General features: G+C 34.8%; 1 pseudogene across 1 annotated transcript; it reads left to right on the forward strand.

Moving 5' to 3' along the window:
* The first annotated feature begins 1,062 nt into the window (after positions 1-1,062).
* LOC143533843 (bifunctional dihydrofolate reductase-thymidylate synthase 1-like) lies at positions 1,063-9,446 on the forward strand (annotated as a pseudogene). The gene is made up of 12 exons (XR_013135430.1): positions 1,063-1,092; positions 2,080-2,532; positions 3,393-3,765; positions 5,234-5,278; positions 5,386-5,451; positions 5,940-6,001; positions 6,100-6,174; positions 6,241-6,403; positions 7,296-7,419; positions 7,505-7,611; positions 8,147-8,273; positions 9,186-9,446. The product of XR_013135430.1 is annotated as a bifunctional dihydrofolate reductase-thymidylate synthase 1-like (transcript).
* Positions 9,447-14,619: the final 5,173 nt, after the last annotated feature.

Here is a 14,619-nt window from a genome sequence, read left to right on the forward strand (position 1 = left end):
ATGTATGACTTTTATTTAAATAAATATGGGTCAAACATACACATGCCTATGCCGGGGGGGGTCTTCATCAAGTTCTAGTGCTACTAGAGTACGAGATCCCATGATTAGCCTTATGAACACCGTTCGCAACGTAACGGCTAAAAAACAAATGGGTAACACCCCTTCAAGCGAACTAGGAAGGTATAGTGCAAATGATTACTCTACCGGTTTATCCGAAGAGGAATATGGCACTTTTGATGTTTTGGCTTGGTGGAAGGTAAAGGAAACCGAGTTTCCGATTCTTGCCACCATGGCCCGTGATTTACTAACCGTCCAAGCTTCTACGGTAGCTTCGGAATCCGCTTTTTCTCTTAGTGGCAGGGTAATATCGGTGAGAAGAACAAGACTAAATTCGGAGTCGGTGGAGATGTGCATTTGCTTAAAGGATCACTTGGACTCAATCGATCGTATTCAACACGTAACCACTCTCGAAGATGAAACACCACTTGATGTTCGAGTGCACGACGAACAAGAAGGCATTTATACAAGTAATTCCGAGGAAGAAGTCGCCGCTCAATAATTACGACGAACAAGAAGGCTTTTCTAGAAATAATATGTCACAACTTTATATTTATAAGTTTAATGTTTTGTTAGTTTGTTTTTGAAGATTTTAAAACATGTAACCTTATTTTTTTGAACTTCTTAAAGTAAATAAAATGAATTTTATGTTAATTGTTTTGTTTATTTTTCATGCTATACAAATACGAATTGTAGTTTAGAATCCAAATCGCAAACGAAAAACGAAAAAAAAAAAAAAATTTTTTACACTGTAACCGGTTGGAACCGGTTACAGTGTAGGAACCGGTAAGAACCGGTTAGATAGGTTAGGGGTCCGAGAGTAGGAGAACCGGTTCGGTTTCCTAACCGGTTCGAGCCTGAAACCGGCTTAAAAGGGGGTTTTGAATATAGAATCCGATTAGAAACCGGTTCCGGTTCCTAATCCCAAACCTTTTTGAACATCTCTGACCAAACTCACTCACAAACTCTCCTCCCCAATTTTCATCTATTATTATTATTATTATTCCGTACGTTTCACGCTTCGCTCGTCCATCGGTAACCTTCTTCTTTCCTTCAATTTCTTCATTTCAACTCTCCTCCTTACAAAATGCGCTGATTTTTTACCTTTATTTTGCTTTGTTGACTCATTTCACTGAGAATCGCTGTACGTTATTTTAACTCTGATTATTTTATTATTATATTGTTGTTGATAATTGCACTGATTATTAGGAAAAATACGGAGAATCGGTGTAACGATTAGTAGTGGAGTTTTGAAGCATTGTTATTATTATTATTATAATGTTGTTGATAAGGATTAAGATTAGGTTATTTTGGATGATGATTGATTAGTAGTTGTTATTGCGTCTAATTTGGAGTAGACTTTTATTTGGATGATGATGATGATAATGCGTGTTGGTTGTCTTAATTTAATATTCTAGTTTGGTATATTTTATTACTTCTTTTACCACTTGTGCTTTCTTTAGGGTTTAAGCTGTCAGTTCGGGTCTTATCGTGTTTAACATGTTAGAAACATGAATACGACTAACTGTTTTATATACATATCACCTGTTTTATTCATCAGTATCTGTTGAATTGATGTTATATGAGTATGACACTATTTTGAACAATTTTTTATAGGGACTTTTAAAGTTGGAAGTCATCTATTTACTCACCTTACCTTCATCCTTAATTCTTTACAAATAAATTCATTGTAGTAGTTTTTACTAGTTTGGATTTACAAAATGTTGCATTGAGGGATTTGTATGCAGGTACATGGAAACTTGAGGTTACTATTTTGCTGATATCTGTTTGTGTTTCATAATTAGAGGATTTACAAAGTTTATGATAGATTTAGGATATGTATGTTCATGTCAGTGATATGCTGGAAATGAAGTATTTTAAACTTTGTAAAATAAGGATTGTACTTTTGCTGTTCTGATAAGTATCTTTCTGTTAATAATGAAGTTAACCCTGATTAAGTTTCTTTTAAAATTCTTAGTAAGTGTCGTGTATCGTTCTAAAATCTGTCATGATTATTGTAAGTTTTTCACAGGCTTATAATCTACTCATGGCGAGTGAAACTCTTTTGGGCTCATGCAATGGCACAACCATCATGCCTCCGGATCCTCAACGCACTTATCAAGTCGTCGTTGCTGCCACGCGTGCAATGGGTATCGGTAAAGACGGGAAACTTCCATGGAAGCTGCCTTCTGACCTCAAGTTCTTCAAAGATGTGACTATGACCACATCAGATTCAGCAAAGAAGAATGCAGTAATAATGGGAAGGAAAACATGGGAAAGCATACCTCTAGAGCATCGACCACTACCCGGTCGACTAAGTGTTGTTTTGACTCGTTCAGGAAGCTTTGACATTGCAACTGCTGAGAATGTTTTGATGTGTGGGAGCATGGATTCTGCTTTGGAACTGTTGGCTTCGTCTCCGTATTGTCTGTCCATTGAGAGGGTGTTTGTTATTGGTGGTGGCGAGATCCTAAGGTTTGTGCAAACAATGTTGTATGTTTATGTTAAGGTTTTTCAGTATCGTGTAGGGGTGTAAACAAGCCGATCTGAGCCCGAGCCCGACTCATTTAATCTACACTGCTCATGCTCTGTTTTTAAAGCTCAAGCTTAGCTCGTGAGTTATGAGTAGTTTTTATTATTAGTTAGTTCATAATTATTTTTATATATTTTTTATTATAGTTTTTATATATCACAGCGTATACTATTTAGTTATTTTGATCAAAATTTTGTATAGAATAGATTAATAAGAATGCTCATTTAGGGTCGCGAGCCAGCTTGAGCCTTAAGCTCAATAGACGCTCGTTTAGGTTCGCGAGCCAGCTTGATAAGTGAAGCTTGGGTTCCGGTATTAAGCAAGCTTATTTTTATGATCAAGTTCGTGGTCGAGCTCTTTTAAGCTCGTCTCGATTTGAGCTTTTAGTGAGCGTATCTCAAATGGCTCACAAGCAGCTTGGCTCGTTTACACCCCTAGTATCGTGTTTGTGCTTGACTACCGAATTTTTGGATTTTCATTTTCAATTTTGAATGCTAAGTAGTTTATAATAAGTTAACAAGTAATGTAACCCACATATTTTGGCACGCACGTATAATAATTAACTAACAAAAGGATTTATCATTTATGTCCAAAGTTTAAGCCCCAGTTCATTAATTTGGGCCAATTTTTTGGCGACCCAAAATTTTAAGCCCAAATGGTGAAACTGAAACTGAAAACTGACAAAACTTAAACTGCACGGTTTACAAAAACTCAAAAATCGAATTTTCGGTTTGGTTTGAGCCCGAAGCCGACCCCTATTTTTCGGTATCATATCTGTGATTGACTACTGGCTTCATTGCAGAGAGTCCCTTAATGGTCCCGGATGCGATGCTATCCATATTACTGAAATTGAAACCGACATTGATTGTGACACTTTCATCCCGCCTGTCGATGCTTCACAATTCCAACCATGGTACTCCTCATTCCCGCTAGTGGAGAATGGAATCCGCCATTGTTTTACCACATATGTTCGTGTGAAGAACTCTGTCGTTGAAGAATCTGTTTGAACAAATGGCTCCTTGTCTGATTCAAAGATGTACTCTTTCTTGCCCAAAAAGATTTTTGAAAATCATCAGGAGTACCTTTATTTGAAGCTGGTGGAGGATATAATTTCTAATGGTGCTTTAAAGGGTGACCGCACGGGTACTGGTACTTTGTCAAAATTTGGTTTTCAGGTACTTTCAGTTTTGATTTTTCTAATGGTGTTTTGTTTTTTTTCTAATGGGCAAACGTAAATAGTATATGGGTCAATATGGGTCATCTCAACTTTCAAAACAGGCAATTATTATAATGCTTATTAACTTAACAAGGTCCAAATGGGTTAGCACCACCCACGGGCCCGCCACAACCACCTTTATACGGGTGTAAACAAGCTGAGCCAAACCGAGCTCGTGCTCAACTTGGCTCGATGTTGGTTAGGCTCAAGCTTAGCTCGTTTTGAGGTTTTTTTTTCCACGTTTATATTATTCTAATTAATTACATTTTTAATTATAATCGTGTATGTTTTTTAATTACATTACTATAGAGGGGAGGAGGGGTAGAGGACGACCGAAATTGACTTGGGATGAGAGGATTAGGCATGATTTGATAGACCTAAACCTCTCCGAGGACATGGTTGAGGATAGGAATTCGTGGAGAAGTAGAATTAAAGTTAAGGATTTTTAGAGAGAATTGAATACCTTAGGGCTTAGACTTAACTTATTTAGGTCACATACCATAATGGTATTTCCCTTACATATATTATTATTATTATTATAATTATTATTAGCTTTTATATAGCTGTTAAACTGTGATCTTATTATTAATATTATTATAATTAGTAGTAGTTTTTATATAACTGTTAAACTTTGATTTCCTTTATTTTGCTTCATACACATGTACTTAGAGCCGAGGGTCTCTCTGGAAGCCACCTCTTTATTCCTTTGGATAGAGGTACGGTGTGCCTACATCCCACCCTCCCCAGACCCTACTTATAGCTTTGCTGTCGGTGGGATTTTACTGGGTATGATTGATTGATTGATTGATTGATATGTTTTTTAATTGTAATTTTTGTATATAACATAGTATATGTTATTTATTTATATTTATCATAATTTTATAATAAATATTATTATATAAATTTATATATAGTACATTAATTCATTAAATAAAAATTATACAAATAGTACGCTTGTGTAGGCTCGCTAGCCAGCTCAAGCTCAATAAGTGAAGTTTGGTCTCGGGCTTGTTTATTAAACAAGCTTATATTAAGGCTCAAGCTCAGCTCAGCTCAGCTCAATTCAAGCTTTTAACAAGCTGACATCGAGTAGTTCACGAGCCTGTTGGGCTCGTTTACACCCCTACACCTCCCCGATCACCACTATCCACCAAAAAAAATCGCCTCTAACCCATTTTGGTAGTTTTTTTCTGAACGACTCATTTCAACCAGACTCCATTTTGGCCACAGCCCATTTCAACCTGAACAAAATTGATAATTTGTTATGCGGCCTGTTTTGACCCGAACTTGTTTTACTCCGAACCTGTATTGACTCTGACCCGAACCCGCCTGACCTGCCTGGTTTGCTAGTCCTAGGTTAAATGAACTTATATCTATGAAAGGATGATTTAACTTTTGTTTGTGATGCATTTAATTGTTTTGAACAGATGCGGTTCAATTTAAGAAAGTCTTTTCCTCTGCTTACCACCAAGGCATGCACACATCTCTCATCATATTTCTACTTATTACTTAAAAGATTCACAGTCCAAAAATACATAACTTCATTTTACTTTTTTCGCTGACATATATCTTTGTGCAGAAAGTGTTTTGGCGTGGAGTTGTGGAAGAACTTTTGTGGTTCATCAGTGGATCAACAAGTGCCAAGGTAATTTGTTTTTCAATAAACACCATGTGCTTTGACGACTTGTACATCACGTTTATTCTAATTTTAAATCATTTTAAATGTAGTAGCTGGGTAAAATAACAAAATATGTAATGTTTCACTTTTGAAAACATTAATTTACATAGTTTTACACCATTTTCATTTCTTATTTGCAACATTTTAATTCATATATATTTTTTTGTTTACAAAGTATTTGTTTATCATAATACGCTAATTGAAATTAATAAAATAATTTCGTCAGGTATAAAAAATAATTTGATAATTTTTTCAAAAGTAAAAGGTAAAAAGTGTTGATAATGTAGAAATGTAAGAATTTGTAAAGAAGTTTGTAGGGCTGAAGAGTAAATGAGTGTTTTTGAAGGATTAATGGAATTCAGATTTGTTTTTCTATTAAATCCAAATTGTCTTTTTTTTTGTTATTATTATTTTTTAGTTTTTGTGTTTTGTTAATTCTTTTATATTATTATCAGGTTTTACAAGATAAGGGCATTCATATCTGGGACGGTAACGCATCCCGAGACTATCTTGACAGGCAATTCCACACCCTTAGAATCAGCTGTTTGACTAATTGACTTTTCATCCGCTGCTTTTTTTTGGGTTACATTAATTATATGTTGTGTTGCTCTTCAGTATCGGGCTGGTGGATAGAGAAGAAGGTGATCTGGGACCCGTATACGGGTTTCAGTGGAGACACTTTGGTGCAAGGTTGGAATATTAAGTTAATAATTAACAGAGTTTTTATTAAAATAAAAAACACCTTAACACTTACAGGTATACTGACATGCATGCTTACACTGGTCAAGGGTTTGACCAATTGTTGGATGCTATTAACAAGATTAAAAATACTCCGAATGACCGTCGGATCATTCTTTCAGCATGGAATCCTTCTGATCTTTAACAAATGGCTCTTCCACCTTGTCACATGTTTGCACAGGTTTATTGCATATTAATCATTTGTTAATATTTTTATGTCTGTTAGTGCCTGCAACTCCCTCCATATCAACACCACATCAGATTTTTTCATTCTATTCTTTTCATTAGCGATGTGCATGGGTTGGTTGGTTTTGAACCCAAACCAAACTAAACCATTTCAGTTTTTGGGTTTTTGAAAACCGTTTGGTTTTGTTTTTTGGTTTTCAGTTTGGTTCTTGGTGGTTTTGGTTTTACCATTCTGGGATTGAAATTTTGGGGTCAAATAAGACTGGCCCAATAATAATGCATTTGGGCCTAAATCTTTTAGATGGTTAATAATAATGGTTTTGAACCCAAACCAAACTAAACCATTTCAGTTTTTGGGTTTTTGAAAACCGTTTGGTTTTGTTTTTTGGTTTTCAGTTTGGTTCTTGGTTGTTTTGGTTTTACCATTCTGGGATTGAAATTTTGGGGTCAAATAAGACTGGCCCAATAATAATGCATTTGGGCCTAAATCTTTTAGATGGTTAATAGTTAAATGATCGTTTCAAAGGGGGGGGGGTAACATTATTTTTTAAATTCTATATAAATTACTTAAAATTTACAATTACAAGTATAAATGAAAATCCATAAATTTCTTTTGGTTCTTTCAGTTTTAGTTACATGCAAAACTGAAACCGAACTATCGGTTTTACGTAAACATAAAGCAAACTGTCAGTTTTTGTTTGGGTTTGGTTTTTTCGGTTTCACGCACACCAATCCCGAAACCATTATAAAATTATTTAGGTTAATTGATCGTATAACTATAATATTAAGTTCTATACGATTAGTTACTACTTGCTACATTAATTAATAATTCTGGAACATGGGATTCCATGCACCCTTAAGTCTTAACTTATTGCTATTCTATGCAGTTTTATGTAAACCAAGGCGAGCTATCTTGTCAAATGTATCAACGATCTGCAGATATGGGTCTCGGTGTCCCATTTAACATAGCATCATACGCCTTACTCACATGCATGATTGCCCATGTTTGTGGTATGCTTTTTTTTAAATCTGTTACTAGTTTACTGTTTTTGATAAGTAACTAATGATTAGAGATAATTTTTAAATATATATACAGATCTTGTTCCTGGTGATTTTATCCATGTTATTGGTGATGCTCATGTGTATAGCAATCATGTGCGGCCTTTGCAGGAGCAGCTTCAGAAGCTTCCTAAACCTTTTCCTGTGAGTATAATGTGTTATGTTATATTGCATAGTGCTGGTCATTTTACTTGTGTATTTGTAGGTGTGCGAATTTCTGACATGAAACGAAAACACAACATGAAATCGGTTTGGGTTTGGTATAGGTTCGCATCAGTTTTGGGTCGAACATATTTAGTATTATTTGTAAAAAATGTTAATTTAAAGTATTAGTTTGTGAAAAATAATAATAAATAAAAAAGTTTCGGGACAACCCGCGGATAGCATGTCATGTTTGGGTTGGATCTGAGAGTCCGGGACACGATCACCCCTAGGCATTTTGTCTAAAATGGGTCAATTAAAAAAGTTGCTAAAAGAACAATGATTGAAAGTGGAAAAGTCCGCATGGCCCACATATGGTATAAGATTGTGACTAGCATATATTGTGGCCAAGTAAAACAAATACTACAAATACTAGTAATAGTAATAGACTACTAGTAAAACTAAGGCAAATTTTGCCACATATGACATATGGTCTTGAAATTATCACTTTTGACTTGGTTTTCATCTTTGACTGCAGACTTTGAAGATCAATCCTGAAAAGAAGGATATAGATGGTTTTGTGGCGGATGATTTTGAACTCACGGGTTACAATCCGCACCAGAAAATACAAATGAAAATGGCAGTATAGAGCTCTTCTGATTTTGGTAAGGACTTATAGTTCTTAGTCACTTCAAACTCTTCATATGTGAACATATCATTTTGCTGAAGGTGGGCTGGGTATCAGGTCAAAATTTAATGGCTAGTTTTATGAATAATTAAGGGAAATTTGATTTTAATAATCCAAATAATGACTCGTTGGTTCATTATAATCCATACTAGCAATCTGATCTCTAGTAGAGAAGTAACTTCATCTAATTCTAACTTTCGTTTATGTCTTTTCAAAACAATTTAAACATTCTGATTGTAATAATATCACTTGATTGTTCATTAGGAGTATTGGTCATAACCGAACGTACAGTGAACTGTATGACAGGAAGTTTGTTTATGTTCGTTTATTTAATAAACGAATAGACATGAACACATTTTTTGTTTGTTTAGTTTTTAAGAACATGAATAGATGGTTCGTTTGTTTATTATGTTCGTGAACATTCGTTTATGGTCGTAGATTACGTTTCCTTAAGATTGTTTTTCATTTAAATTTTCAAGGCCCATTGCAATTTAACTTAGTGTTAATAAACTTTTACCAGCAGATGTATGCTCATGTTTACTTTTAATTGGTGTTTGCTTAGTTATGTTGCTGATGTTCATTTATCTATGTGTGTGTGTGTGTATATATATATACACACACACTTAACCCAACGAACATATGTGAACACGTAGATACTCATTTTCTTGACAAATGAACACGAACAAGAAAAACTGCATTTAATTTTTCGTGTTTGATCGTTTGTTCGGTTGAAGTTAAGCGATCAAACACGAACATGCTTCAGTCGGTTCGTTTGCAGGCCTAATTGTCATTATGAATTAATGACTAAAAATAACCTCTTATCTGTTACAGTGAAAAACCAATTTTGTAATAAAATATTTACTACTGAGAATGTTTTACATGGATGCAGGCACATTTATGCGTGGTCTCTAAACGTCGAGTTTTTACATAACGACGTGGATATGCTTAACTTATTAATTATATAGAAACCGGGGATATTGTTTACGGGTTTTAAGGCATTTTGGTTTGTTGTTTATGACTTGGCTTTAGTAACAAGTGCTCTGCTGGCAAAAACTTGTGTTAACATGCTGAGGTGAAAAACAAACACTAAAACAGCATTTGTGGCTTGTACTTTGTGCTAGGGTTATTGTACGTTGTTGGCCTTGCTATCATGGATGACTTTTGACTTACTCCATCAGGTTTGTGTGTTGTGTTTAGACCACCCAACCTGGATAAGGTTCGGGCTAAATGGGTTTGAAGTCGGGTAAACTGAATATAAGTTATTTGCTTATATCAGAAGTGGTTTGGGTAGGGTGTTAACCGGTTTGGTTTTTGGTTTATCTGGGTGGGTTATTTGGTTTGAAATAAGATTTGGTCAAAGTCGTAATTGGATTTGGTTTGGACAAAGTTTAGATTTACAAAATCGAAAAGCGAATATGCAAAATGGTTTTAAGTTTTAACGGTTTTGATTCGATTTGGTTCTCAGTTTAAATTGAAAAATGAACTCTTGTGTTCAGGTCAACCTAAATAATCCAATTAAGATTTCCGAAAGTAAAGTTCCAAACTAATAAAAGAGGTCTCAAGTGAAATCAATGAAGTCCCTTGTACAATGGGTTTATTTGGGCTCGTATTTCATGAGAAACTGGGCTAGATTTGGGTTATATTTGTTGAAAAGCGACATTTTGTGAGCATATAAGAGGTGAAAAAGTCAGAAAAACAATTGGTGCAATAACCTTGAACCGGAACTAGGTATTGAGGAACTGTTTCTATACGCCCACCGGATTAATTGCTAGTTCCCATCAAACCCGAAAATATCCGGGCTGAATGGATCACTTTCCTCTTCTAAAACCGGTTTCATACCTTCCTGGTAATTGACTTGCTGACTGGAACTAGGGTTGATCAACGAAACCGGTTCCTGGAACCGAACTGGTGGACCCGAACCGGACCCGAACCGGTTCCTACCCGTTTTTTGTAGGAACCGGACCCTATCTGATTCAACCCGATGATCCGTGACCGGTTCTTGCATTTCTGAGTGGGGGCGGGTAGGAACCGGAACCGGTTCTGGAACCGAACCATCCGGAACCGGTTAGGAACCGGTTCTAGTCGTTGGATCGATTATAGCCGTTGGAAATCATTTTTTTGGCCGTTTTTTGACCGTTGGGGTCAAAAATAGCCGTTTTTTGGCTCCCCCAAGCACCCCACTACTAGTATAAATAGGTATTTGGTGTCATGGGTTCATCACAACACTCAAAACGCAAACCCGAACGCAAAAAAATACAAAAAAACGCTATTACAACGTTTTGAGTTCTCTAATCTCTTGTTTTCTCTTCTTCTATATTCATATTTGTTGTTATGGCTGTCTCACAATCATCGGTTGGTCAAGGTTCCAACGCCGAACCAAGTTTCGTTCGTATTGTACCTCATAATCGTAATCAAGAGATTTGGTGCAATTGGGATTTGGTTGAATTGAGTGACCATTCATTGAAGGCTCGGTGCAAGTTTTGTGGGGTTTATTTAAACCCACTTTCGAATTCAAATTTGAAGAAACACATCGAAAAACCGTATTGCAAGGCGTTGAAAAAGAACGTCGATTCGCAACAAACGCAAATGGATAGTGAAGGCAGAATATTTACATACCAAATTGATCGAGTTCAAGATCGTATGGCGAAGTTTGTGATTCAAGAAGCTTTGCCGTTTAGCCACTTCGACAACCCTCGCTTAACTGCCATGATTCGAGATACGCTTCAACCACAATACACTCACGTAAGTCGTCATACTCTTAAACGTTATTGTTTAAAATTGTGGAAGAAGGCCAAAGAGGTACTAATTGCATATTTTGAAAATATAAATACGGGAATAAACTTAACTAGTGATGTTTGATCGGCTCCACATGGTCTACCCGAATCTTATCTTTGTGTCACCGCTCATTGGGTAGACCCGTCATCGTGGGAAATGATGAAACGCACCATTGCTTTCGAACTCTTTGAGTATCCACATACGGAGATAATTTGTTTGAAATTTTAGATTATGTTATAAAAACTTATAAACTAGAAAATAAAATATTTTCAATGGCATTTGATAACGCGACGAATAATACATCGGCGGTTGATAAATTAAAATTAAAATATACGCTGATTTGCAATGGTGTATTTTTTCACTCAAGATGTGTTGCACATATCATTAATTTAATCGTGCAAGACGGACTTACTTCGGATGCGGTTACATCGGTTATAAACGATTTTAGACTAATGATACATGAAGTTTTTAAGAAAAGTAAAAAAAGACAAATGGAATATAGAAAATTTTGTAAAGATACGGGAAGAAAAGCTTTGGGAGCTAATTGGGATGTACCTCATCGATGGAATTCCACTTGCATAATGTTTCAAAGTGCTTTGAAACAAAGAGAAACTTTACAAATGTTTCATTCTAGTCTTGCCGAGAATGATTTGGCAATCCCCTTTTCAAATGAGAAATGGGAAATTGTCAATGACTTATCGACTTTTCTTGAAGTTTTTAAAACATCAACTACGAAACTATCGGGAACGTATTATCCGACAAGTCCCTTGGTTCTTTCGGAGTTATTTTTAATGGTTAACAATCTTAGAGAATTTGAAAATAAAAGTCCAATGTTTTCAAACATCATATTACCAATGAAGTTTAAATTAAAAAAATACTTTCTTGAATTGCCACCGGTTTTTACTTGCACCGCCGCTTTAAACCCAATGTTAAATGTTACGGGGGTTGAATGTGTGATAGACGAAATTTTTTCAGCCTTAGATATGCATGAAGTTGACCCAAACTTTTCAACAGAGGCAAAAAATTATTTTAACTTGAATTTTAAATTTATGTATGACTTTTATTTAAATAAATATGGGTCAAACATACACATGCCTATGCCGGGGGGGTCTTCATCAAGTTCAAGTGCTACTAGAGTACGAGATCCCATGATTAGCCTTATGAACACCGTTCGCAACGTAACGGCTAAAAAACAAAGGGGTAACACCCCTTCAAGCGAACTAGGAAGGTATAGTGCAAATGATTACTCTACCGGTTTATCCGAAGAGGAATATGGCACTTTTGATGTTTTGGCTTGGTGGAAGGTAAAGGAAACCGAGTTTCCGATTCTTGCCACCATGGCCCGTGATTTACTAACCGTCCAAGCGTCTACAGTAGCTTCGGAATCCGCTTTTTCTCTTAGTGGCAGGGTAATATCGGTGAGAAGAACAAGACTAAATTCGGAGTCGGTGGAGATGTGCATTTGCTTAAAGGATCACTTGGACTCAATCGATCGTATTCAACACGTAACCACTCTCGAAGATTAAACACCACTTGATGTTCGAGTGCACGACGAACAATAAGGCATTTCTACAAGTAATTCCGAGGAAGAAGTCGCCGCTCAATAATTACGACGAACAAGAAGGCTTTTCTAGAAATAATATGTCACAACTTTATATTTATAAGTTTAATGTTTTGTTAGTTTGTTTTTGAAGATTTTAAAACATGTAACATTTTTTTTTTGAACTTCTTAAAGTAAATAAAATTAATTTTATGTTAATTGTTTTTTTTATTTTTCATGCTATACAAATACGAATCGTAGTTTAGAATCCAAATCGCAAACGAAAAATTAAAAAAAAAAAAAAATTTTACACTGTAACCGGTTGGAACCGGTTACAGTACAGGAACCAGGTTAGGAACCGGTAAGAACCGGTTAGATAGGTTAGGAGTCCGAGGGTGGGAGAATCGGTTCGGTTCCCTAACCGGTTCGAGCCTGGAACCGGTTTAAAATGGGGTTTTGAATATAGAAACCGGTTAGGAACCGGTTCCGGTTCCTAGTCCCAAACCGTTTTGAACATCTCTAACTGGAACCAGTTTGATAAAATCTTGTGGATGTTTTGAAGAAAAAAATCCCGACTCTCTGCACCTCTAGTTTCGTACTCATGTCATGTTCTTGTTTCATTAATATATTTTTACCTTTACTAAAATATATTCAGTCAGTTTTCCATTAGTGTAGGATCGTCATTCAATGAAAGTAAAAGTTAGATTGCATTTCCATTTGTCATATTATCTAGGGAGTTCAAATTCGGATATTCCAGGTTTTAGAGCATTCTCAGTCCGTTCTCTATAAATATGTGAGAGAGATTTGTAAATTATATGGTATGGTTTTGAGTGGTTGTGAGTAGATAAGAGAGAAAATGTTATATGTGAAAGTTAAATTTGGGGTTTCACTGTTCATACCGTATAATTTTTTTAATATTTTCTAAAAGCGGTTGTGAGTTAAGGAAAGAGAAAAGATAATGATAAGGGTATAAAAAAGTATTATTTAAGTAAACATAAGAGAGAAAAAACAATGATTTTTAGTGTAATTATATGATATATATATATATATATATATATATATATATATAGGATAAGTAGAAATGAAAACCCATTTGAGTTGTGAAAACTCTAGAAACTCATTTTCAATCACATGTATTTAATTAATGTTTAAATCTTGTGGTCCACAATTAAAGTGAATAAAAAATGTAAATATAAATATAATTTTTTCTCTCTCCTGAAAACATATATAAAAATTAGTAAAAAAATGTTAAAAAATAGCAAAACATTGTTTTTTTTTTGATGTTTCGATATTTTGTATTAAATGTTACAACATATATTACATGTAACAAAAAAAAACGATATTACATAGGGTTTTCGCGGGTTTTCACAACTCAAGTGGGTTTTCATTTTAACCTTACCCTATATATTTATATATACATATATATATCTACCTATTCTAATAAAGTAAAATAAATGTGGACACTTGTCATGTTTTGATTAATTATCACAATTTTTTCCCTCCAAAACTAATTTACCTAATATATGTAATAAATCAATAATTATTCACTTTTCTTTTACACTATATTTATATAATATCTATATATTTTTATAAATATAAATATTAACATATTATTTTACTACATATTTCAAAATACTTGGTGAATTTCAAAAATCAACAACAAATCATGTTTATCAAATGAAAATTGTTTCGGTTTTTTTATGGAACTTAAATTTGATATTATAGGTCAAAAGTTGGTGAATAGATTATTTGATACAAATTAACTACATTTAGGTCAAAATTTGTTACAGGTCATGTAACACCCCGACCAAAGGCGGATTATACATCGGGGCGCCACATATTGTTTCATTACTCGCGACACTATTGGTGTCAATATTTATTAATACACATTTTATCGCGCACTGCGCAGCGGGGAAAATAAAGAACATAAATCGAACATAAGTCAATATATTATAATTATAACATTCAAACAACATTAACTTGTCTTGATACATTTTAATTCTAGGTC

This window comes from Bidens hawaiensis, unplaced genomic scaffold, assembly GCF_021521415.1.
Source record: "Bidens hawaiensis isolate Kalapana, Puna unplaced genomic scaffold, B.hawaiensis_p1.1 tig00009923_1, whole genome shotgun sequence".
Classification (NCBI taxonomy): domain Eukaryota; kingdom Viridiplantae; phylum Streptophyta; class Magnoliopsida; order Asterales; family Asteraceae; genus Bidens; species Bidens hawaiensis.